The 7,135-nt window shown below is 43.0% G+C and overlaps 1 pseudogene across 1 annotated transcript; it reads left to right on the top strand.

Moving 5' to 3' along the window:
- Positions 1 to 1,799: 1,799 nt before the first annotated feature.
- Positions 1,800 to 2,220, top strand: LOC311604482 (10 kDa heat shock protein, mitochondrial-like; annotated as a pseudogene). Its single transcript has one exon. The product of its transcript is annotated as a 10 kDa heat shock protein, mitochondrial-like (transcript).
- Positions 2,221 to 7,135: the final 4,915 nt, after the last annotated feature.

The raw sequence follows: 7,135 nt of genomic DNA, 5'->3' as shown, positions 1-7,135 counted from the left end.
ATCTGAGAAAGGTGCCTAGACGGCAGGGTGTGTAGTGTGACTCTGAAGAGACACAAACTCAGTCCAGTGGGCTGTTCCTGGAAAGAGTGTCTGGGCAGAGGACCCAACAGTTGACACCTGTCATCTGAACAGCTGTGTCAGCCTGGGTTCTTGGCTTGTGTCTTGACAATAGGAGCTGGAACAGCAATGGCCTGCCCTTTCTTTACGGGAAGTTCTGCAAAGATGATGCTCTGACTGGCTCACTGGAGATGCGGAAGAGGGAAAGTGAGGGCCATGCAGACAGGGTCACGGACCTGATGCTCGTAGAGCAGGAACTCAGAGGGGAGCAACGAGCCAGCCTTCTCTGTGTTTGCAAAGTCTTCAGACGTGACTGACAGTTTCCATTTTCCATCAGGTCACCCTTTTTCCCAGATGGTACTAGATCATTATCACTATTATAAACACAGGGCAGCTGCTGCTCTCTTGCATCTTCCTGGAAAACGAAAGCAGGAACTGAAAACCTCCTGACTGCTGCCCAGCAGAGGACAGACAGGAACTATAAGGAATGGGATCAGATCACGACCCCCAAGACCAACTTCTCAGGTGAGAGGAGATTTTTTTTTTGCCCCAACGGGACAAAGAACAGTGAATAAAATATGAAGAGGAGATAGAAGACAAGGGAGAAGGGGAAGAGAACAAGGGAAAGGAGGAAGGGATATTTGTCCCAGAGTGGGACAAAGGACTGCCGCTGGATAGAGAGGAGACAGTCATGGCACATAGGCAAATGGTGATTTATAAAGGTAAAAGGGGGAAACCCTGTGTTAGGATGAGATGTTTAATTTGAATTGGGTGTGTTAATTAGGTGAGCCAAAGGCGGATTTTGATTGCTGGAATTCAATACTTTGATAGCTGGACCTTGGTGGTCAGGCTCAGGAGGAGAAAGCCAAACAAAGGACCAGACCTTGGCAGCTAGCTTTAGGAATGGAGTCTAAAGGTTTTTAGCAAGGCAAAGTGAATGAGGGAGAAGGGCAAGTTCTGCCAGAGCCACGCCTGCCACACTCAAGCTGGCCAGGCCCTTCACCAACACATGCAGGTATGTCATCCATAATTTTCCCATGAAAATACAAACTTGTAGGTGAATTACCAACAGTGTGTTTGTTGTACAGAACGTGGGATCCATTCGTGGGAATCTGGGACAATGTTCTTGACCACCTGAGCATCATACTGATTGTTAGCTCACTAGAGCACTTCCTCGGATGTTGGGATGGATGGTTCTCCTCATCTTCTCTGATCAGGGTGGCTCAAGGCTTCCCAGGACACTGGGAAATGTAATATTGACCCAGCATCTATGAAGCCCCAGTCTCAATGCACTTCTCTCTTTGTAGTCATGTGACCTATAGCTGATTCAGAGAGGTGAAGGTTCCTAAACACACCCAAATCATCCCAAATGCCAAAGAACTGACTTTCTTAAACCTGAGCCACTCAGGATTTCCATGCGAGTTCACCACAGCCAAGGCTCCCCTGGGATTCTGACTCATTCACAAAACCTACTACAATCAGCTGTTGCACTGTCCCTTCTGGCTCTGCTGTACTCAGAGTTAATCTCCACTGGCAGCCATTAATAATCCACCACCCAACATCTAATTACTTAGATCTCTAGTTCATGTTAATTATGGCAACCATTTTTTTGGGGGGGGCGGGAAAGCTCTCTCTCCTTAGCTTTGCTCCTTAAAGCCACTGACAGAGAAACTGACTTTCATGTATGGGTCAAGCTTATAGAGTACACCACCCAATAGAAATAGAAGCAGCGGTAGCAACTCATGGCTGGATGGGCGTTTAGAAAGCTTCTTCCTTTCTTTGACTGAGTGTTGGTTGAAAGGAGTGCCGCTGAAATTGTAACTAAAGGTGGCACTATGCTTCCAGAAAAGTCTCAAGCAAAAGTATAGCAAGCAGCAGTAGTGGCTGGGGGATCAGGCGTGAAAGGAAAAGGGTGGAGAGATTCGACCAGTCAGTGTGAAGGTGGGAGACAAAGTTCTTCTTCCAGGATACGGAGGCACCAAAGTAGATCTAGATGACAAGGATTGTTTCTTGTTTAGAGACGGTGACATTCTTGGAATATGTGGACTGAAGTCGCTGTTGAAATGGTGTCACATGAAGCTGCCCGTCCTGCTGATGTTCTCAACTATTTCATTGTGTAAATAATTTCACTGCCCCCTCTTTATAATAAGCTGATAATGCCCTAACTGATGGTATCCATTGTCTCTGAAGTTTAGTTTTGTTGTATTGCTAAGCCTTTCCAAATAAAATAAAGTAAATGAAAAAAAAAAGAAATAGAAATTTAACTTAAAAATTTCCACGGCCATATTAAAGGTGTAAAAAATTACTTTTTAAACCACATATTCAAAAACATTGCTTTTTCAACATGCCAATAAAAAATGATTCAAATGTCTCATCTTATACCAAGTCTTTAAAACACAGTGTAAACTCTTTTCGTATTGCCTTCACTCAGTCCCTTTTTCTTTGGTTTAGTAACTTCTAAGAATAAACACAGATATTCCAATGGTCTGGCTTTGCATTTGCAGTGGATGACTGTCTTTGGTGGACTCAGGGGTACATTTCTGTCATTGAGATGATCTTGAATTCTTGTCTTGTTTTCATTCTCTGATTATTCTAGCAGATTTCCAGAAAATAAGCCAATGTTTCCCAATAACATTCCTGCCAGGGATGTGGCTGCCTTTGAGGCCTCACCAGCACCTGGTATTGAGGCAGCTCCTGAAGCCTAACAGGACCTGACTATGGTGTCTAAGGCAGTTATGGTGCATTGGTCTATCCTGCCACCAAGATAAGTCTCAAGGAAGAAGTTTCTCAGGAATCTGGAGAATGTCTGAATTTGGTCACTTGCCTGAGGAAGCCTTGACTCCATCCTAGGAAACCAAGCAGGGCCCACAACAGTGGCTCATAACAAAAAGAGAGACGGTTGGTGTCTCAGAAAGGAGTGTTGCTGCTTCCACTGGTGCTGGCTGTGTGTCCAGGCACAAAGACAGTATGCCTGCCAGCTACTAGCTGCTGTATCCCCACAGGTTGCCCTCTTGTCAGCATGCTGCCTTAGAATGGGCCTCTGCCATTTACAGCTGGGTCTACAGGTTGTATTCCTTCCTGGAATCTTAGTAAACCCAGAGACACTTTTCTCTTACTTTTATTAAGATTTAAATGACACACAGAGAAATTTGTCCTTTTGTATACATTACATTTCTGTGATTATTGATGTGATCCTTGTGACAATGTGTGTGTGTGTACATGTGTGTACATGTGTGTACATATACCTCTCCCCACATCCATGTGTTCCTTTGTGGACAGTTCCAGTCTTTGTTCCTATACTCTGCAAACACGACTAAGTTTTTGGACCTTGCAGTTTTTCCTCTTCTAGAAAGTCTTATGGACATAGATTCGGTGTGTGCAATGCTTAGACTCACATTGTCTTCCATACCTTATGCTTTGGAAACTAATCCTTGTGGTTATGCATAGTGCTAAGATGTCTCTTTTCTGCTGCTGTGTAGTATTCTACTGTATGCATATACCTCATTTTGTTAATCACTATCTAAAAAGCTTCTGAAATGTTTCCATTTTCAGCAATTATGAGTACAGCTGCTATACATGATTATCTATAAACCCCCAGGTGGCATACACATAATAGCAAGATATATATATATATATATATATATATATATATATATATATGTGTGTGTGTGTGTGTGTGTGTGTGTGTGTGTGTGTGTGTACTGCATATATATATACTGCATATAGTATATATATTGCATCCATATAAGACTGCTAAAAAACAATGTAAAATTATTAGGCTGTTTCCACTGGCTGATTCCTTTGACTTTATTTCTTATCATACTTAGTTTATTTGCTGAGCCCTTAAGCAATCTAAGGCTGCAATGTTCAGTATGTCCAACATGACAGTTTATAGCTTGTCACTGCTCTGAGGGGACAAAGAAATGCTGATAATCTCTACAAAAAAAAAAGTATTTAGCTTCTCTCTATGAATATATTGGTTCATCTCCCAGCTCTGCTTCAAATAAATTCTGAACAGTGGTGGGATCCCACTCCTGGGCAGCAAGTTGGCTGGACCTTTCATAGGAGTGTCTCCTTCCATGATATGGCCCATGTCAGCCCTGCTCTAGAAGGGAGGCTGGCACTCTGAAATAGCATGTTGTCCACCAATCACATCCTGTGTATGGAGAATGTATACCTGTGGATGTCCTGGCATCTGGAAGCAGCACTTCACATCTGTTTCCTGACTTTAATGCAGGAAGAGGTTCCCTCTAGGGTGAACAGAGGCCCCTATTGTTTGTTTGCATTCTGTATCCATTTCTATTATACATTTTGGAGCATTGAAAGGCTGAAGACCTGTGATTAAGAGTAATTCAGACTTGACCTAAATGTCTAGGAAAAAAAACTTTCAGGAAGAGCAATATGAGTCAATATCATTGACTAAAGGCCTGATGGATAGCTGAACTGTGCTCATGAAAATGTTTACAGCACATGCTAGCAACCCCAAGGACTCCTCCACGCCAAGCCATGACTTCCTTTACTGCGTTTTTTGGACCACAAGGCGCACTCACACACACACTTTTGGGAGGAATTAGGGTGCGCCTTATGGTCCGATTGCCATGTTTACGGTTTTTCTTGTTTTATTGCTCTAAAAACTGGGTGCGACTTATGGTCAGGTGCATCTTATAATCCAAAGAGTATGGTAATTCTCAAGTCTGGGTTCACAGAGATTTAATCATGTACATAAGTGGTGAAGTCTGGGCGAGCTGGGGGACGGCTATATTTGTATATGATCACACTGATGTGGCAGCCTTCATGTCCTGTTGCCACTCATTTCTTTACTGCCCCACCACTCTGATCTGTTTAGCTCTTGACTAGCTAATTAGTGACTAGCCAAGAGCAGTGGGACTGATACTGCTATGGGCTCTGGCTGTGACAATCTCTTACTTGTACTTTCAGGCCCTGCTGTGCACTTCACTTATCTGTTCTTGCTTGGCATCTGCCAGTGCTGGGGCTTATGTAGCTTCATTCAACCCCTGATATTACAGATTCTGTGGAATGGATCCCTCTTGTCCAAACTTCTACACAGAGCTGGCTTTTGGTTTCTGTAGGTAACTGGATTGAATAGAGGTGCTCAAAGGGAGCCAGTGAAGGGGAGCTAAGTCCCCAGGCTGCGACTCTGATATGCCAGCAATGATGATGGCACCATATACTCCAGGCATTTTTTTCCTGGTGCATATTGTCACACCTGATGTACAAATGGGGAAACTATCATTAGAGAGGTGAAGAAAAGAACTCATCCAAGTTCAGGCTGAAAATGAGCAGGAGAGTCAAAATGCAAACTCTGGCTTCTCTTCTTAATTCTCCAGTGTCTCCCTAGCTGAACTGTTTCCTGAATGAGGACAGTGACAGCACCTTCCATGTGGCATCACTAGGCTCTTTCTGAGCATCTGGAAGGATGCTCCTGGCATCTGGAAGGGGAAAACACTGAAAAGTAAATTGCTTTTACCTTGACATAGGCGGGACTGTACAAGTGCCTAGCCCTCAGGAAACAAGCAAGATGATGATGATCCACCAAGGTGTGCCCAGGCCATAGCAAAAACGGGTAAATCCATTGAAATTATATTAAGAACGGTATGCTTTATGTATCCATAGGGTTCTAATTAGCTAGTCAAGATAATATTGTGTAGAATCAAAATTGTCTCAAATATTCCTTAGGAAGGAAACGTTGGAACTGAATAATTACCTTGAGTCTCCAAGCCTGTATATGTCCAAATATTACAGCAGTCATTTGTTTTCTTAAATTGAGTGCAAAGTGGAGAGGAAGGTTTGCATGGCGAAATGCTGCAAGCAAGCTACTTTTCTTGTCGTTGGTGAGATGTACACAGTGTGTCTTGGCTCAAGTCCCATGGGAGTAGTCATGACACCATTGCTATTTTTTTCCTGCTTTGGGCTACCAACCTTGTTTGGAAAGCTATCCCTTAGGAGCAGACTCAAGCTTGCTGAAGTCTGTGTGCCTGTGAAACAAGGATGACAATTGCAGGACAGGCTGAAATCCCTCGTGTGCATGTGTGTGTGTGTGTGTGTGTGTGTGTGTGTGTGTGTGTGTGTGTGTGTGTGTGTGTGAGTATGTCCATACAGGTGCATGTACATGTGCATGTGGGTATACTTTCATGCAGAAGTCAGAGGCAACACTGGGTGGCTTCCTTAGTTGTCTTCTACCTTCTGTTTTAAGACAAGCTCTCTCGGTGAACTTGGAGATAGACTGAGTAGTGGTAAATCCCAGACCTGCTTCCTTCTTTCTTCCCGTCACTGGGGCTGTGCCTGACTCTTTACACAGATTCTGGGGATCCACACTCAGGTCCTCATACTTGCACAGCGCACACTTTCCCACTGAGCATCTCTGTGGCCCCAAAGACACTTTCTTAAATTTTTGTTGTTGAAAAGAATACATACATACATAAATACATACATACATACATACATACATACATACACACACACACATATATATATATATATGTACACACACACACACACACACACACACACACACACACACACACACACACACACACACATCTTCTACCAAAAGCAGGAAACTTAGAATAAATATACAGATTGTTAGCAGAAATTTTTGTTGTAGAAAACCTAAGTGCGAGTGCTTGCTTGGTACATGTTCAGTGAGATCACAAAACTCAGATTATAGGCTCTCCTTTTTACTATGCACTAATCTTCCTCCCTGGTGTTTAAGTTGAATGAGCTATTTTCACTCCTAAAGATGATGCACTCAAATTGAGATGAGTTTGTCGTCTTGGTTTTGATGATCTTCTTTATAGTCACTATAAGTGTGTGGGTTTAAATGCTGTGAGGAGTTTATTATGTCTTTGGAATGCATTAGAAGATGTGTCTCAAAAGATGAAAGCTGTGCTGAAAGAGAATAGCACTAGGCTCCTCACTGCACAGCCTGGTTTACATCAGGACCATGATGTCGTCTCTACAGTTACCTGGACCGTAGTTTGCTTATAACCAAAATTCTTTTTTATTTTTTTTCTACATGGTTCCTGGATGCCCTTTTATCCATTGGTGACAATAACCA

The sequence above is a fragment of the Acomys minous genome, assembly GCF_964271855.1.
Source record: "Acomys minous genome assembly, chromosome: 9".
NCBI lineage: Eukaryota > Metazoa > Chordata > Mammalia > Rodentia > Muridae > Acomys > Acomys minous.
The sequence above is the reverse complement of the archived record's forward strand: the minus strand, read 5'-3'. Positions and strand labels throughout refer to the sequence as shown.